We start from the raw sequence: 19,667 nt of genomic DNA on the forward strand, positions 1-19,667 counted from the left end.
GCCCCATTCACATTTATGGTTAGAAGGACTAATTCTATATTGCTTGCCATCCTATTAATCCCTGCTTATGCTTTTCCCCTTTCCTTCCCTTTTACCCTCCTATCCAGTATTAAACTGGTAAACACCACTTGCTTTTCACAGCCCTCCCTTTTTAGGATCCCTCCCCCACCTTAAAGATCCTCCCCTTATTTTACCCCTTTTCCTCGAAATTACTGTATTCCCTTCCCGTTAGCTTACTCCTTCCCTTTCACTTTTCAATGAAGTGGAAGAAGTTTCACCATAAATCAAATATGTCTATTGATACACGCTATGTTCATCTCCCTCCTTTCTTTCTCTCAGATATAATAGGTTACCTTTGCCTCTTCATGAGATGTAGTACCACCACTTTATAATTTTTTATGATATAATCTCCTTTCCACCTCTAGTTTCTAAGACAAATTGTACATATGTTCTTTACATATTTTTTTGACAGAAGTATAGTTCTCAAGATTTCTTTTTACCTTTTTTAGAAGTCTCTTGAGTTCTGTATTTGAAGATCAAACCTCTTATGTAGGTCTGGTTTTTTCATCAAAAATAGATGGAATTCATTTATTTCGTTAAATGTCCATCTTCTTCCCTGGAAAACGATGCTCATTCTTGATGGGTAAGTTATTCTTGGCTGCATACCAAGTTCCTTAGCCTTTCGGAATATCATGTTCCAGGCCCTTCGTTCTTTTAATGTGGATGCTGCTAGATCCTGTGTTATCCTTATTGTGGATCCTCCATATCTGAATTGTTTTTTTCTAGCAGCTTCCAATATCTTTTCCTTTGTCTGATGGTTCTTGAACTTGGCCACTATATTTCTTGGCGTTTTGATTTTAGGGTCCCTTTCAGTAGGTGATCGATGAATTTTCTCAATGTTTATTTTACCCTCTGTTTCCAAAACGTCTGGGCAGTTCTCTTTGATAATTTCCTCGAAAATGGTGTCCAAGCTCTTTTTTTCCTCCCATTTTTCAGGGAGTCCGATTATTCTCAAATTGTCTCTCCTGGATCTGTTTTCCAGGTCTGTTGTCTTTCTGGTAAGGTACTTGACAGTCTTTTCAATTGTTTCATTTCTCTGGTTTTGCTTGACTCCCTCTTGGTTTCTCCTTGAGTCATTCATTTCTACTTGTTCCAGTCTAATTTTCAATGATGTATTTTCTTCACTCACTTTTTTTATATCTCTTTGTAATTGTCCAATTGAGTTTTTATCTTCTATGGAATTTTTTTCCATTTTATCCATTTTATTTTTTAGAGAGCTGATTTCTTTTTCCAGCTCTCTATTCCTGTTTTCCTTGGAGTTGTTTACCTTTTCCAGCTCACTAATCCTATTTTCCTTGGAGTTGTTTACCTTTTCCAGCTCACTAATCTTGTTTCTCAATGATTTGATTTCTTTATCCATTCTGTCTTTGAATGCATGGGATGACTTCTCCAGGCTCTCTTGCCAAGCTTCCCTTTCCTTTTCCCATTTCTCTTCCAGCTCTCTTGTGAGAGCCTTTTTGATTTCCTCTATGAGATTCTTTTGTATTGAGGAGCAGCTTATATCCCTTCCAGGGGATACATCTGGGGACAGTCTGTTCCTAGTCTCCTCAGCATTTGAAGTCTGCTCTCTCTCCACACAGAAGCTGTCAATGGTTAGAGCCCTTTTGAATTTTTTGTTCATTTTGTCAGAGTAGGAATCAAAGAAAACAAACTGACAAGAGAAACAATTGGTCTGTTTTGCGGGGGATAGGGCTGGATGGTATTAATGGGCTTCCTCTACAGACTGGGGGTAGGGCAGCAGAGAGCCACTAACAGAACAGCAATGACTGTACTGAGTCTGCGCTCTGAGGCTCTGAGAACGCACCGAGTCAGTCCAGGTTGGGGTTGGGGGTGGCCGGGCTCTGAGAGACGCTGGCTTTCTGGGGTTTTAATCTTCACCTCCGGTGTTTACACCCTCTCTGCTGCTCCTGGCTTGCTGCCAAGACGGAGCATCCACACTGGGGCAAAAGCCCTTTTGCAGAAACGGCAGAGATCACACCCCTCCCCCTCCGGTCTGAGCTGTGTGAGCTGCCTGTCTTGCTTTGGCTGTCTGCCCTCAGTCTGCGCCCAGTCTGATTGACCCTCCCCCGAACAAACACAGACCTTTTCTGGCGACTTTCAAGGATGTCTTCTCTTGGTGATAATTTGTGGATTTCTTTCTGGGTCAAGCATTAAGTCAGAGGCTTGTCATGAAGTAAGTTCTGAGAGAAAACGAGGAGCTCAAGCAGCTGTCTGCCTCCACGCCGCCATCTTGGCCGGAAGTCCACCCCTTCCCCATTATTAAACCTATGAGCCCCTCTTGAGTCATGCACCCCTCCCTCTTTAATATTCTTCCCTCCTCCCTTTAAATCCCTTTCCCTTTCTTATTCCATTTCCTTATTGATCTTTTCATTTTCTCTTTTCCTTTCCCCCTTTTTAATGAGGTAAGAAAATTTTTTCTGTAAAACTAATATGTTAATTATTTTCTCTTTGAGCAAATTCGGATGGGAGTAAGGTTCACACAATGTTTCTCCCCCTCTCTAACTTCCCTCAGATATGATAGGTTTTCTTTGCATCTTTGTATGATGTGGTTTCCCTCTTTTTATTTCCCCTTTCTCTTTTTCTTAGACTATTGCCTTTCCATTTCTACTTCCCTCCTTTTTTTTTGATTATATCCTTAAAATCAAATTATACATGTAGTCTTAATGTATATCCACAACAGAGATACAGTCTCAAGAGTCCCTTTTACCTTTTTCTGCTTCTCTTGAGTTCTATGATTGGAGACATTTTTTTTCCTTTAGATATGATTTTTTACTTAGAAACATATGGAATTCATCTTTTTCATTAAATGTCCATCTTCTTCCATTAAAGGGAATGTTCAACTTAGCTGGGTAGTTTGTTTTTGGCTGCATTCCAAGTTCTTTTGCCTTTCAGAATATCAGATTTCAGGCCCTTTCGATCCTTTAATGTAGAGGCAGCCAGATCTTGAGTGACCCTTGTTTTGGCACCTTGGTATTTGAATTGTTTTTCCTTGTCTGCTTGTAATATTTATTTTTTCCTTAGTCTGATAGTTCTGAAATTTGGCCACAATGTTCCATGGAGTTTTTTTTTTTTTTTTTTTTTTTTTTTTTTTTTTTTTTTTTGTGTGTGTGTGTTTTTTTGTTTTTTTTTTAGGGTCTTTTTAAGGTGTTCGATGAATTCTTTCAATGTTTATTTTACCTTCTGGTTCTATTATCTCTGTGCATTTCTCTTTGATGATTTCCTGTAAAATAGTACCTGGGGTCTTTTTTTTAATCCTAATTTTCAGGAAGTCCAATAATCCTTGGATTGTCTCTCCTAGATCTATTTTCCAGGTCTCTCATTTTGGCAAGTAGATAGCTGACATTTTTCTGCAGTTTTCATTTTTTTGACTTTGCTTGACTGATTCTTGGCGTTTCACTGAATCATTCATTTCTATTTTTTCAGTTCTGATTTTTAATGAGTTATTTTCTTCATTAGCTTTTTAAACTTCTTTTTTATGTGTTCAATTAAGTTTTTGAATGAGTTGTTTTGCTCCATGGAATTTTTTTCCATTTCACTAAATTTGTTTTTTAATGACTTATTTTCTTTTTCCAATTCACAAATCCTAATTTCTTGGGAATTTTTTATCTTTTCCAATTCACAGATCCTACTTTCCTGTGATTTCTTTACCTATTCCAACTCCTTACTTCTGTTTCCCTGCACTTCCTGTGAATTCTTTGCCTTTTCTAATTCACATTTCAGGACATTGGCATTCTTTAGCATAGCTTTTCTTTCCTTTCCCCATTTTTCTTCTAATTCTCTCTTCAGATTTTTAATAGTTTCTACTAGGAGAGAGTTATTTTGGGGAATTGTCTGGAGTCTGTCTGCTATTAGCCTCCTCAGGTTTGGAAACAAGCTCTTTTTCTGCATAGAAGTGCAGTCGGGCTGTGGAAATTTCACTATCCCTGGTGAGCCCCTCACTATACAGATGAAAGGCTGCCCTGGATTGTGCCCCTGCTGTGTGTGACTGCCCCCCACCATGCGCGCCTCACTGCCAAATGCTGCAAAGAGCTGTGTTATGGTCTGCACCAAGTCACTTCCAGTCCAGCCAGCACCTCTCGTGCTTTGGCATCCCTCAGAGTACCAACTCCCACAGGCTCCAACTTCTCTGCTGTTCTCCTACTCCACCATCAAAGTAAAGCAATCAGGGTACAGCAAAGAGCTCTGTATAAATCTTCCAACAGCAGATGCCACCCCACTCCTGTTTCTCTCCCTGCTCTGCACTGGTCTGCTCCCACTACCTCAAGTCAAACCTTTTCTCCTGATATTCCAGATTCTCTTCCACTGTTAAGTTTTTGTATTTCTAATCTTTCTGAGTTTTATCCATCAAGCACTGTTTTTGAGGCTGAATTAAATATTTGGTAGAAAGTAAATTAGAGAGCTTAGAAAGTTCCGTCTAGTTTCTTCACCATCTTGGCTCCTGCACCATGGAGGCAAACTTTCAAATGGAGAAGAAGATTATCTGACCTTTGATTTATTGGCCCACTAAATTATCCAGACTAAAAAAAGTCTTACCAGGGCTCGTCTACCTTTCCTTTCCTATGGGTTACTGAAGGAACTCTGGAAGGATCCTTTTCATGAACAGCTCTAGTTCTTCTTGTAATTCCTATACTTCTTATAGCCCATGTTCAGGTGCCATATGATGGAATACACGGGAGCTGTTAGAATACCTGGGAACCACCTGACAGTGGTTGCTGGGCATCCAACCCAGACCTGCAGAATGGATCTCCTGTTGTGACAGGATGATACAGGAAGATTGAAGCAGTTGCTGTTCTCTGACCTCTCTGACTGAGATACTATTGCATTGTCTGCTCTCTCTCCTCTTCCCTCTGCCTCCAATTTATCTCATTTCCAGTTTGCAACACCTATGTCAGCAAAGGCTGCCTTGCAAGTCCTTCAGATGTTATGATCCACAGCTGTGGAGACTTTCTGAGAATTGACCTGTCCCTTAACAACAAGGCCACCCTCATTTGATTTTGTTCCTTAATCCCCTTGAAATTTTTCATCTTTTCTTTTTCAGATGAATTTGTTTGTGATTTTTTTCTAGGTCAGTAAAATCATTTCTTGGAAGTTTGATTAGTATAGCACTAAATAGATTATTTTGGTAGTATTATAACCTTTATTATATTTACCTGACCTATCCAAGAGCATTTGATATTTTTCCAATTGTATAAATCTGACTTTATTTGTGTGGAAAGTGTTTTGTAATTTTGCTCACACAGTTCCTAACTTTCCCTTGGCAGATAGAATGCCAAAAATTCTATATGATCTACAGTTATTTTAAATCCCTTTGTATCTCTTACTGTTGGATTTTGTTAGTGATGTCTAAAAATGTTGATGTTTTATATGTGGATTTATTTTGTATTCTGAAAATTTGCTAAAGTTGTGGATTGTTTCTAATAGCTTTTTAGTTGATTCTCTGAGGTTCTCTAAGTATATCCCCATATCATCTGCCAAGAGTGATAATTTGGTTTCCTCATTACCTACTCTACTTTCTTTAATCTCTTTTTCTTCTCTTATTGTCAAATTTAGCATTTCTAATACAATATTGAAAACTAATGGTAACAGTGGACAGCCTTGTCTCATTTCTGATTTTATTGGCAATTGTTCTAGTTTATCCCCATTAAATGTGAAGTTTGCTGATGGTTTTTAATAGATGCTACTGACTATTTTAAAGAAAAGTCTACTTATTCCTATATTTTCTAGTGTTTTTAATAGAAATGGGTGTGGGATTTTATCAAATGCTTTTTCTGCTTTTATTGAGATAATCATATGGTTTTCATTAATTTGATTATTGATATAGTGAATTATACTATTATTTTCCACTATTGAACCAGCCCTGCATTCTTGGTACAAATCCTGTTTAGTGATGGTATATTATCTGGGGAATGAGTTTTCATAATCACTTTGATAATATTTTTATTTAACTTTTTTGAATCAATATCCATTAGGGAGATTGGTCTCTACTTCTCTTTCTCTCTTTTTGTTCTACCTGGTTTAAGTATTAGTATGGTGTTTGTGTCATAAAAGGAATTTTGTAGGAGTCCTTCATTCTGCATTTTTTCAAATAATTTAAATAGTATTGGAGTTAACTGTTCTTTAAATGTTTGGTAGAATTTACATGTAAATCCATCTGGTCCTTTTTTTGTGTATGAAGAAGCTGATTAATAGCTTGTTCTATTTCTTTCTTTTTTCTTTTTCTTTCTTTCTTTTTTTTTTTTTTACTAAAATGGGACTATTTAAGTAATTTATTTCCTCCTCTGTGAAATCTATATTTTTGTAGATATTCCTCCATTTCACTTTAGTGTTCAACTTTATTGGCATAAAATTGGGTAAACTAACTCCTAATTACTTTAATAATTTCCTGTTCACTGGTACATAGTTCTTCCTTTTCATTTTTAAGACTAACAATTTGATTTTCCTCTTTCCTTTTTCTAATCAAATTTACTAAAGGTTTATTTTTTTTTAAAGCAGCTCTTAGTTTTATTAATGCAGTAGTTGTTTTTTCAACTTTCAATTTTATTAATTATTTTTTTATTTTTTTTTTAATTTCATGTTTGGTATTTGATTAGGGATTTTTAATTTGCTTTTATTATAGCTTTGTTAGTTGTCAGCCCAATTCATTGATCTTCTCTTTCTCTATTTTATGCAAGTAAGCATTTAGAGATATAAAATTTCTCCTTATTATTGCTTTCACTGTTTCCCCAAAATTTTGGAATATAGCCTCATTATTGTCATTTTCTTGGATAAAATTATTAATTGTGTCTATGATTTGCTGTTTCACCTATTCATTCTTTAGGATGAGATTATTTAGTTTCCAATTACTTTTTGGTCTATTTTATGGCTTTTTATTGAATCTATTTTTTTTGCATAATAATATAGACTAATGCATTTACTATATCTACCTTTATACATCTGATTTTGCGGTATTTTATGTCCTAATATACGGGCAATTTTTGGATAGATTCCATAAATTGCTGAGAAAAAAAAGTATACACCTTTCTTTCTCCATTCAATTTTCTCCAAAAATTTAACATGACTATTTTTCTTGTATTCTATTTATCTCTTTAATTTCTTTCTTGTTTATTTTGTGATTTGATTTTTCTAGGTCTGAGAGAGCAAGGTTGAGATCTCCCATTATTTTACTTTCACTGTCTGTTTCTTCTTGCAGCTCTCTTAACTATTCTTTCAGACATTTCCATGCTATACCACTTGGTGCATTTATATTTAGTATTGATATTGCTCCATTATCTTTAGTGCTACTTAACAAGATATGCCTTCCTTATTTCTTTTAATTAGATCAATTTTTGCTTTTGCTTGATCTGAGATCAGGATGGCTACCCCTGTTTTTTTAAGTTGTTTTGTTTTATTTTGTTATCCATAAATTATATTTTTCTCTTTCCTTTTCCCATTCTTCTCCTCCCCAGTATTTAACTTATGAGCACTCTTGCCTCAAGCAATACTCCCCATTTAGAGTTCCTTCCCCTTTCTTATCCTTTTCCTCTACTATTTCTGTTTTCTATTAGCTTACCACTTCTGTTCTCATATTTCACCTTACACTTTTCAATAAGGTGAGAGAAGTTTCTCTCTAAACCAAATGTTTCTAATATTTTCTCTTTGAGACAAATCTGATGAGAGTAACATTCATACAATGTTCATTCCCTTCCCCTCATTCCCTCAGATATGATAGATTCCCGTTGCTTCTTTGTGAGATGTGATTTCCCTCATTGTACCTCCACTTTTCCCTTTTTCTGGTATAATCCCCTTCCTACCTCTAATTATTTTTATATTATATCAGTAAAATCAAATTATACATGCACTCTCTATGTATACCCATGACAGAAATAAAGTTCTCAAGAGTCTCAATAGTTATTTTTACCTTTTTATACTTCTCTTGATGTCAATATATTTTTTTTTGTTTGTTTGTTTAGCTCTGGTCTTTTCATCAGAAATAATTGGAATTCATATATTTCATTGAATGCTCATTTTCTTTCCTGGAAGAATATACTCAGTTTAGTGGGGTAATTGATTCTTGACTGCATTCCAATTTCCTTTGCCTTTTGGAGTATCAGATTCCAGGTCCTTCAATCCGTTAAGGGGGAAATTTCTATATCCTGGGTAATCCGTATTGCCGAATATCCTCCTGGTTATTTGAATTGCTTTTTTATGGATGCTTGTAATATTTTTCTCTTGGTCCAATAGTTCTGAAATTTAGCCACAATATTCCTCGAGTTTTAATTTGGGGGTCTCTTTCAATAGGTGCTCAGTGAATTCTTTTGATGGCTATTTTATTTTCTGATTCTATGACATCAGAGCAGTTCTCTTTTATGAGTTCCTGAAAAATAGTGTCTAGGCTCTTCCTTTCATCATGGTTTTCAGGGAGTCCAAAAATCTTTAGACTGTCTCTCCTAGATCTATTTTTCATGTCAATTCTTTTCACAAGTAGGTATTTTACATTATTTATTTATTTATTTGGTTTTGCTTGACTGATTCTTGATGTCTTATTGAGTCATTCTTTTCCATCAGTTCAGTTCTGATTTTAGTGAGTTATTTTCTTCATTTATTTTTTTTTACTTCTTTCGGTATTTGTCCAATTGAGTTATTAAATGAAATTTTTTCCTATGGAATTATTTTACATTCCACTAATTCTGTTTTTTTAAAAGTTATTTTCTTTTTCCATTTCACAAATTTTGTTTTTCCAGGAGTTGTTTTCTTTTTCCATTTTGTGAAACCTATCTTTTAATGTGGTATGTGCTTTTTCCATTTCACTAAGTCGGTTTTGTGTTGCCTTTTCCAAACCCTCTTGTTAATTTTTTTCCCCACTTTTCTTCCAGCTCTTTTTAAAAATATTTTATAATTTTTTTTTTCTAGGAGAGCCTTGTATGATATGTCACCCTTTGGAGATTCATGTGGAGATGATCTGCTTTTTGCCTCCTCAGATTTTGAAATATGTTCTTCTCTTTTGCCATAAAATCTATTTATGCTCAAAGTTCTCTTTGCCTTCTTTACTCATTAAAAAAAATAAATAAAAATTAAAAAAATAAAAGTTGGGATCTGCTTTTAGGGCAAGTTTTGTTTTTTTTTTTTGTATTTTTTGTTTTTGTTGTTGTTGTTGTTGTTGTTGTTGTTTGTTTTCCAAAATTCCCTCTATAAGCAGTTTTGCTGGGTTCATGCTGACTCACTCCCGATTCTAGTTGAGCTTGACTAGGTCCTGTGAGTCTCCAGTGCTTTGGGATTCACTGCTTACTTTTTGTGTTTGTGTTGATGCTTTAGAATTCTCTGCTGAACTACTGTGTTGCAATTGGTGCAGTGTATTCAACACTGCTGTAGAATCTTCCTTCTATATTCTTTGCTGCACAGAATCTGCACCACCCAGCAGAGTCCACCCCCAGTCACAAGTCTACAGAGCATGAGATAGTGTCCATGTCTGGCCTGCTTGCACCTGGCCACCTCCCTCCATGTCCAACCAAAACAGACTCTTTCTGGCCATCTTTTAAATTATCTTCTGCTGATAATTTGTTGCATTCCCAATATTCGTGGATTCTATCAGTCCAAAACTAATTCATTGGCTGGCTTTGTAATTACCTGAGGGTCATGGGAGGATATCTGAAAGAAGTGTGTGTCCTCTCCACCATCTTCCCCCGATTTGTTGTTTAAAAGAAACACATTTAAATCAGAGTGATACACAAAGAGTTTTGATAAAGTGGTGGAGAGGAATCTATTATGCTTCAGGTGAAGAAAAAAAAAAAAAAAAAAAAAAGCAGGTTAGCAATCCTGATCTCAGATCAAGCAAAAGCAAAAGTTTATCTAATTAAAAGAAATGAGGAAGGAAATTATATCTTGCTAAAGAGTACCATATATAATGAAGTAATATCAATGATAAATATTTATGCACTATATGTTATAATGTCTACATTCCTAAAGGAGAAGTTAAGAGAGTTGCAATAAGAAATGGACAGCAAAATTGTACTAGTGGATGATCTCAACATTGCTCTTTCAGAACAAGATAAATCAAAGCAGAAAATAAATAAGAAAAAAACAAGTGAATGTGGTAAATAGAATATTAGAATAATTAGGTATGATAGATCTTTGGAGAAAATTGAATGGTTACAAAAAGGAATACATTTTTTTTTCTTGGCTATTCATGGAACCTACAAAAATGGACAATATATTAGGGCATAATGAAATGCACAAAGGCAGAAATAGTAAATGTACTTTTTTTCAGATCATGATGCAATAAAATCATATTCACTAAAAATGATAATAGACCAAAAAGAAATTGAAAAGTAAATAATCTCATCCTAAAAAGTTATGGGTGAAACAGCAATATATAGACACAATCAATAATTTCATCCAAGAGAAAGACAATAATGGGATAACATACCAAATTTTGTGGGATGCATTGAAAGCAGTAATACTGAGAAATTTTATATCTCTAGATGCTTACTTGCATGAAAGATAGAGAGGATCAATGAAGTGGGCTTGCAACTTAAAAATCTAGCAAAGAACATATTAAAACCACCCAATTAAATACCAAACTAGAAATCCTAAAAATAAAAGATTAATAAAATTGAAAGCAAAAAAAAAATATTGAATTAATAAACAAAACTAAGAGTAGGTTTTATGGGGAATACTCAACAAAATAGATGAACCTTTCATTAATTTTATTAGAAAAAGGAAAACCAAATTGTTAGTCTCAAATATGAAACAAGAGAACTTTTCAACAATGAAAAGGAAAATTAGGGCAATAATTAGGAATTATTTTGCCCAACTATATGTTAATACATTTGATAATATAAGTGAAATGGAGGAATAGCTACCAAAATTGTCCAGATTAATAGAAAAGGAAATAAATTATTTAAATAATTCCATTTTAGAAAAAAAGAAATACAATAAATTATTAAATCAACTGTATAAGAAAAAAATTGTCCAGGGCCAGATGGATTAACATATGTATTCTACCAAATATTTAAAGAACAATTAACTCCAATATTGTACACATGATTTGGAAAAAAAGGGAAAGGATTCCTATGAAATTCCTTTTATGACACAGGCATGTTACAGATACTTAAACCAGATAGGATGAAAACAAAGAAAGAAAATTATAGACTAATTTCCCTAATGAATATTGATACAAAAATCTTAAATCAAATATTAGCAAAGAGAATACAGAAATTCATCCCCAGGAAAATGCCACTATTACCAAGTAGGATTTATACCAGGAATGTAGGGCTGGTTCAGTATTAGGAAAACTATTAGCATAATTGACTATATTAATAACAAAATTAATAAAAACCTTATCTCGATTGATGCAGAAAAAAATTGATAAAATTTAAGACCCATTCCTATTAAAACACTAGAGAGTATAGGAATAAGTTGACTTTTCCTTAAAATGATCAGTAACATTTATTTAAAATGATCAGCAAGCATCATATGTAATGGAGACAAAGTAAAACCATTCTCAATAAGATTGGGAATGAAACAAGGTTGCCCATTATCACTATTGCTATTCAATATTCTATTAGAAATGTTAGATTTGGCAATAAGAGAAGAAAAAGAGATTAAAGGAATTAGAGTAGGTAATGAGAAAATGAAATTATCACTCTTTGAAAATGATATGATGGTATATTTAGAGTATCCTAGTGAATCAACTAAAAAAATTCTAGAAACAATACCCAACTTTAGTAAAGTTGCACAATATAAAATAAATCCCCAGAAATCATGAGCATTTTTATATATTATCAAAAAAAGTCCAGAAGGAAGAGATACAAAATGAAATTCCATTCAAAATAACTATTGATAGTATAAAATATTTAGAAATCTACCTGCCAAGGCAAAGTCAGGAAATATATGAACATAAGTACAAAATATTTTCTACACAAATAAAGTCAGATCTAAATATTTTAAAACATATCAAGTGTTCTTGGGTCAGCCAAGCAAATATAATAAAAGGACAATACTACCTAAATTAATCGACTTATTTTATGCCATATCAATTAAACTCCCAAGACTTAAAAAATTAATAATAAAGTGCATCTGAAAGAACAAAAGGTCAAAAATTTTAATGGAATTAATGAAAAAAAAATTACCAATGAATTTGGCTGAGCATTGCCAGACCTAAAATTATATTATGAAGTAGTGGTCATCAAAACCATTTGGTATTGGCTAAGAAAAAGGGCAGTTGATCAGCAGAATAGTTTAGGTTCACAGAAAAAAATAGTCAATGACTATAGCAGTCTAATGTTTGTCACCCCTCAAAACTTCAGCTTTTGTGATAAGGAACTGTAATGTTCCCTTTTGGGTTTTCTTGGAATCTCTGGGAGCAGCCTTCATTTCACTTCAGAGTAGTCACCATAAAAAAAGGCAGGTGTTAAAATCTAAATCCTTTATTTTCTCCTTGCCTGTGGCCCGGGCCAGTTTTCTTTAGGTCCTCCTGAATGTGTCTTGATTTCTGTGGGGGAGGCAAGAGGATTACCACCACTTCTCTGTTTTCCCTAGTTCTGATTCTGGTTGAGTTTGTCTGAACTTATGTGCTCTCTTATCATAGGTGTGAATCTTGTAGAACTATATTAAGTACTAAGTACCTGTACTGATCTACCATTGTCTTTATCAATTCCACTTATTATTCAGAATTCGGCCCATAACAAGAACTCATTATTTAACAAAAACTGCTGGGAAGTTTGGATAATAGTATGTCAGAAACTAGTCATTGACCATACATAACATCCTATATCAAAATAAGGTCAAAATGGATTCGTGATTTAGACATAAAGAGTTATAATAAAAATAAAAGCAAATTAGAAACACAGAATAGTTTATCTCTTTGATCCATGGAGAATGAAGGAATTTATGACCAAAGATGAACCTGAATTCATATTGGCACAGCAAAAAGGTAATTTTGATTAAATTAAGTTAAAACGCTTTTGTACAAACAAAATTAATGTGGATAAGTGTAGATGGGAAGCAATAAATTGGGAAATACTTTTACATTTAAGGGTTTTGATAAAGATCTCATTTCTTTTTTATTATACCTTTTTATTGGCAGAATATATGCATGGGTAATTTTTACAACATTGTCCCTTGCACTCATTTCTGTTCCAACTTTTTCATTCCTTCCCTCCGTCCCCTTCCCTAGATGGTAGCCATATATGTTATGGTATATCCTAGATACACTGTATATGGGCAGATCTATACAGTTTTCTTGTTGCACAAGAAAAAATGTATTCAGAAGGTAAAAGTAACTTAGGAAGATAACCAAAAATATAAGTAGTCCACATTCATTGTCCAGTGTTCCTTCTCTGGGTGTAACTGATTCTGTCTGTCATTGATCTATTGGAACTGAATTAGATCTTCTCTTTGTTGAAGAATTCCACTTCCATTAAAATACATCTTCACGTAGTATTGTTATTGAAGTGTATAATGATCTCCTGGTCTGCTTAAATCACTGAGCATCAGTTCATGTAAGTCTCTCAAACCTCTCTATATTCATCCTGCTACATATTTATTTTCTTTTATTATTTTAATTTTTTATTTCTTTTTATTATTTTTTAAATTTTGTAATTATAAAAAGTTTGACAGCATATATGTATGATTATTTTTATAACAATATCCCTTGTATTCATTTTTTATTTTTTATTTATTTTTTTTAATTTTTTATTATATATATATATTTTTTATAATATTATCCCTTGTATTCATTTTTCCAAATGATCCCCCCCTCCTTCTATTCCCTCCCCCCGATGACAGGCAATCCCATACATTTTACATGTGTTACAATATAGTCTAGGTACAATACATGTGTGTGAATATAATTTTCTTGTTGCACAATAAACATTAGAATCCGAAGGTACATGCAACCTGGGCAGACAGATATTAGTGCTAACAATTTTCATTCCCCTCCCAGTGTTTCTTCTCTGGGTGCATCTACCCCTGTCCATCATTGATCAACTGGAAGTGAGTTGGATCTTCTTTATGTTGAAGATTTCCACTTCCATCAGAATACATCCTCATACAGTATTGTTGTTGAAGTGTACAGTGATCTTCTGGTTCTGCTCATTTCACTCAGCATCAGTTGATTTAAGTCTCTCCAGGCCTCTCGTTATTCCTCCTGCTGGTCATTTCTTACAGAGCAATAATATTCCATAACCTTCATATACCACAATTTACCCAACCATTCTCCAACTGATGGACATCCATTCATCTTCCAGTTTCTAGCTACAACAAAAAGAGCTGCCACAAACATTTTGGCACATATATGTCTCTTTCTGCTCTTTAGAATTTCTTTGGGATATAATCCCAGTAGTAGCGCTGCTGGGTCAAAGAGTATGCACAGTTTGATAACTTTTTGGGCATAATTCCAGATTGCTCTCCAGAATGGCTGGATTCTTTCGCAACTCCACCAGCAATGTATTAGTGTCCCAGTTTCCCCAAATCCCCTACAACATTCATCATTATTTGTTCCTGTCATCTTAGCCACTCTGACAGGTGTGTAGTGGTATCTCAGAGTGGTCTTAATTTGCATTTCTCTGATCAGTAGTGATTTGGAACACTCTTTCAAGTGAGTGGATATAGTTTCAATTTCTTCATCTGAGAATTGTCTGTTCATATCCTTTGACCATTTATCAATTGGAGAATGGTTCGGTTTCTTATAAATTAGGGTCAGTTCTCTATATATTTTGGAAATGAGACCTTTGTCAGAACCTGTGTTTTTAAAAATATTTTCCAAATTTGTTACTTCCCTTCTAATCTTGTTTGCATTAGTATTATTTGTACAGAAATTTTTAGTTTGATGTAATCAAAATCTTCTATTTTGTGATCAATAATGATCTCTAGTTCTCCTCTGGTCATAAATTCCTTCCTCCTCAACAAGTCTGAGAGGTAGATTATCCTCTGTTCCTCTAAACTATTTATTATCTCCCTCTTTATGCCTAGATCATGGACCCATTTTGATCTTATCTTGGTATATGGTGTTAAGTGTGGATCCATATCTAATTTCTGCCATAATAATTTCCAGTTTTCCCAACAGTTTTTTCCAAATAATGAATTTTTATCCCTAATGTTGGAATCTTTGGGTTTGTCAAAGATTAGGTTGCTATATATGTATCCTTTTTTGTCCTTTGTATCTAATCTGTTCCACTGATCTACCGGTCTATTTCTTAGCCAATACCAAATGGTTTTGGTGACTGCTGCTATATAATATAGCTTTAGATCAGGTACACTTAGACCACCTTCCTCTGAGTTTTTTTTTTCATTAGTTCCCTTGCAATTCTCGACCTTTTATTCTTCCATATGAATTTTGTTGTTATTATTTCTAGGTCATTGAAATAGTTTCTTGGGAGTCTGATTGGTATAGCACTAAATAAATAGATTTTTTGGGGAGTATTGTCATCTTTATTATATTCGCTCGGCCTATCCAAGAGCATTGAATGTCTTTCCATGTATTTAAATCTGATTTTATTTTTGTGGCAAGTGTTTTGTAATTTTTCTCATATAATTCCTGACTTTTCTTTGGTAGATAGATTCCCAAATATTTTATACTCTCAACATTTGTTTGGAATGGAATTTCTCTTTGTATCTCTTGCTGTTGCATTTTGTTAGTGATATATAAAAATGCTGAGGATTTATGTGGATTTATTTTGTATCCTGCCACTTTGCAGACATTTTGAATTATTTCTAGTAGCTTTTTAGCAGAGTCTTTGGGGTTCTCTAAGTATACCATCATGTCATCTGCAAAAAGTGATAGTTTAATTTCCTCATTTCCTACTCTAATTCCTTGAATCTCCTTCTCGGCTCTTATTGCCGAGGCTAGCGTTTCTAGTACTATATTGAATAGTAATGGTGATAGTGGGCAACCTTGTTTCACTCCTGATCTTACTGGGAAAGGTTGCAGTTTATTTCTATTGCATATTATGCTTACTGAAGGTCTTAAATATATACTCCTGATTATTCTAAGGAATAGTCCATTTATTCCTATACTCTCAAGAGTTTTTAGTAGGAATGGATGTTGGATTTTGTCAAATGCTTTTTCTGCATCTATTGAGATGATCATATGGTTCTTATTAATTTGATTATTAATATGGTCAATTATATTAATAGTTTTCCTAATATTAAACCAGCCCTGCATTCCTGGAATAAATCCTACTTGATCATAGTGTATTATCCTGGGGATGATAAATAAGATATTAGCAAAAAGACTTCAGAAAATCATCCCCAGGATAATTTCTGAAGTCTTTTTGCTAATATCTTATTTAAGATTTTAGCATCAATATTCATTAAGGAGATTGGTCTATAATTTTCTTTCTCAGTTTTCGGTCGACCTGGTTTAGGTTTCAGTACCATGTCTGTGTCATAAAAGGAGTTTGGTAGGACTCCTTCATCCCCTATTTTTTCAAATAATTCATATAACATTGGGGCTAATTTTTCTTTAAATGTTTGGTAGAATTCACATGTGAATCCATCTGGCCCTGGGGATTTTTTCCTGGGGAGTTGATTAATAGTTTGTTCTATTTCTTTTTCTGAAATGGGACTATTTAAGCAATTTATCTCCTCCTCTGTTAATCTAGGGAGCCTGTATTTTTGGAGGAAGTCATCCATTTCACTTAAGTTATCAAATTTATTGGCATAAAGTTGGGCAAAGTAACTCCTTATTATTTCTCTAATTTCCTCTTCATTGGTGGAAAGATCCCCCTTTTCATTTGTAAGACTATCAATTTGATTTTCCTCTTTCTTTTTTTTGATCAAATTTACCAAAGGTTTATCTATTTTATTGGCTTTTTCATAAAACCAACTATTGGTTTTATTTATTAATTCAATAGTTTTTTTACTTTCAATTTTATTGATTTCTCCTTTTAATTTTTGTATTTCAAGTTTAATTTTTGGTTGGGGGTTTATAATTTGGTCTTTTTCTAGCCTTTTCAGTTGTAAGCCCAATTTATTAATCTTCTCTTTCTCTATTTTCTTCAAATAAGCCTCTAAAGATATAAAATTTCCATTTATTACTGCTTTAGCTGCATCCCAAAGATTTTGATATGATGTCTCATCATTGTCATTATCTTGGGTGAAATTGTTAATTGTTTCTATAATTTGCTCTTTCACCCAGTCATTCTTTAAGATGAGATTATTCAGTTTCCAATTACTTTTTGGTCTATTTACCCCTAGCTTTTTACTGAATGTAGCTTTTATTGCATTGTGATCTGTGAAGAAGGCATTTATTATTTCTGCCTTCCTACATTTAATTTTGAGATCTTTATGTCCTAATATATGGTCTATTTTTGTATAGGATCCATGAACTGCTGAGAAGAAAGTATATTCCTTTCTATTGCCATTCAGTTTTCTCCAAAGGTCTATCATACCTAGTTTTTCTAATGTTCTATTTACTTTTTTAATTTCTTTCTTGTTTGTTTTGTGGTTTGATTTGTCTAAATCTGAGAGTGCAAGGTTGAGATCTCCCACTATTATAGTTTTACTGTCTATTTCTTCTTGCAGTTCTCTTAACTTTTCCTTTAGAAAGTTAGATGCTATACCACTTGGTGCATATATGTTTAGTATTGAAATGGCTTCATTATTTATGCTACATTTCAGCAGGATATAGTTTCCTTCCTTATCTTTTTTAACGAGATCTACTTCTGCTTTTGCTTGATCTGAGATAAGGATAGCTACCCCTGCCTTTTTGGCTTTACCTGAAGCATAATAGGCTCTGTTCCAACCTTTTACCTTTACTCTGTATGTATCTCCCTGCTTTAAGTGTGTTTCCTGTAGAAAACATATTGTAGGGTTTTGCTTTTTGATCCAATCTGCTATCCGTCGCCGTTTGATGGGATCGTTCATCCCATTTACATTTACAGTTACAATTACTAATTCTGTATTTCCTGCCATCGTATTATCCCCAGGTTATGCTTTTTTCCCTTGACCCCCCTGATCCCCCTCCCCGATATTTAATTTACAGACCCCCCCTTGTGACGCGCAACCCTCCCTCTTTTTTTTTTTTTTTTTTTTTTTTTTTAGGATCCCTCCGCCCTCCCTCCAAGTCCCTTCACTTATTCTCCTTTTCCTTTTCCCTTTTCCTCTCCCCCCTTTTAATGAGGTGAGAGAAAATTCTCTGAAAAACAAATATGTTAATTATTTACTCTTTGAGCCTCTCCTGATGAGAGTAAGATTCACACAATGATTCTCCCCCTCACTAAGTTCCCTCAGATATGGTGTATTTTCTATGCCTCTTCCTGGGCTGTAGTTTCCCTCTTTTTATCATTCCTTCCCCTTTTTCTGAACCGACTTCCTTCCCTTTACTACACCCCCCTTTTTTTCTTTTATATCAGTAAAATCAAATTATCCTTGAGTATTTTTTATATACCCACAACAGAGTTACAGTTCTCAAGGGTTCTGTGTACCTTTTTCTGTGTCTCTTCAGTCTTCTGGATGTAGATCAAATTTTTTGTTTAAGTCTGGTTTTTTTCTTAGAAAAATATAGAATTCCTCTGTTTCATTGAATGAACATCTTCTTCCATGGAAAAAGATGCTAAACTTAGCTGGGTAGTTCATTCTTGGTTGCAGTCCTTGATCTTTTACCTTACGGAATATCAGGTTCCAGGCCCTTCTATCTTTTAATGTGGAGGCAGCCAGATCTTGGGTGACCCTTATTGTGGCACCTTGGTATTTAAATTGTTTTTTTCTAGCTGCTTGCAGGATTTTCTCCTTTGTGTGGTAATTCTGCAGCTTAGCCACTATATTCCGTGGTGTTCTTTTTTTAGGGTCTATTTCAGAAGGAGTTCGATGAATTCTTTCCACATCTACTTTCCCTTCTGTTTCTATTATCTCTGGACAGTTCTCTTTGATAATTTCCTGTAAAATAGAATCTAGGCTCTTTTTTTGGTCATAGTTTTCTGGAAGTCAAATAATCCGCAGATTATCTCTCCTAGATCTATTTTCCAGGTCTATAGATTTTCCCAATAAGTATTTGACGTTGTTCTCCAGCTTCTCATTTTTTTTTTTTTTTGTTTTGTTTGACTGATTCTTGGGTTCTCTGTGAATCATTCATTTCTATTTGTTCCATCCTGACTTTTAAGGAGTTATTTTCTTCTTTCACAGTTTTTAGTTCTTTTTGTAAATGCCCAATTTCGTTTTTAAATGAATTATTTTGCTCTATTGAATTTTTTTCATTTCCCTAATTTTTTTTGAGAATTATTTTCTTTTTCCAATTCAGAAATTCTATTTTCTTGAGACTTTTTTATCTTTTCCAATTCAGAAATCCTCCTTTCCTGTGTTTTTTTAACCTTTTCTAATTCATAAATTTTGTTTCCCTTCATCTCCTGTGAATTCTTTATTTTTTCCAACTCCAATTTCAGGACGTTGTTATTCTCTATCGTAGCTTTCTTTTCCTTTCCCCATTTTTCTTCAATCTCCCTTAATTTTTTAAGAGTTTCTTCTAGGAAAGAGTTATGTGATGGGGGGCAGGAATCGTTCCCCTTTAGGTTGTTATCTGCTGTCTCTCTGCTGTTAACTTCCTCGGGGTTGGATACTCGCTCTTTCTCTGTATAGAAGGAATCTATAGTTTTTCTGTCTCTTTTGCTCATATTTAAAAAATCTTTTGGGGT

This window comes from Sminthopsis crassicaudata, chromosome 2 (assembly GCF_048593235.1).
Source record: "Sminthopsis crassicaudata isolate SCR6 chromosome 2, ASM4859323v1, whole genome shotgun sequence".
Lineage (NCBI taxonomy): Eukaryota > Metazoa > Chordata > Mammalia > Dasyuromorphia > Dasyuridae > Sminthopsis > Sminthopsis crassicaudata.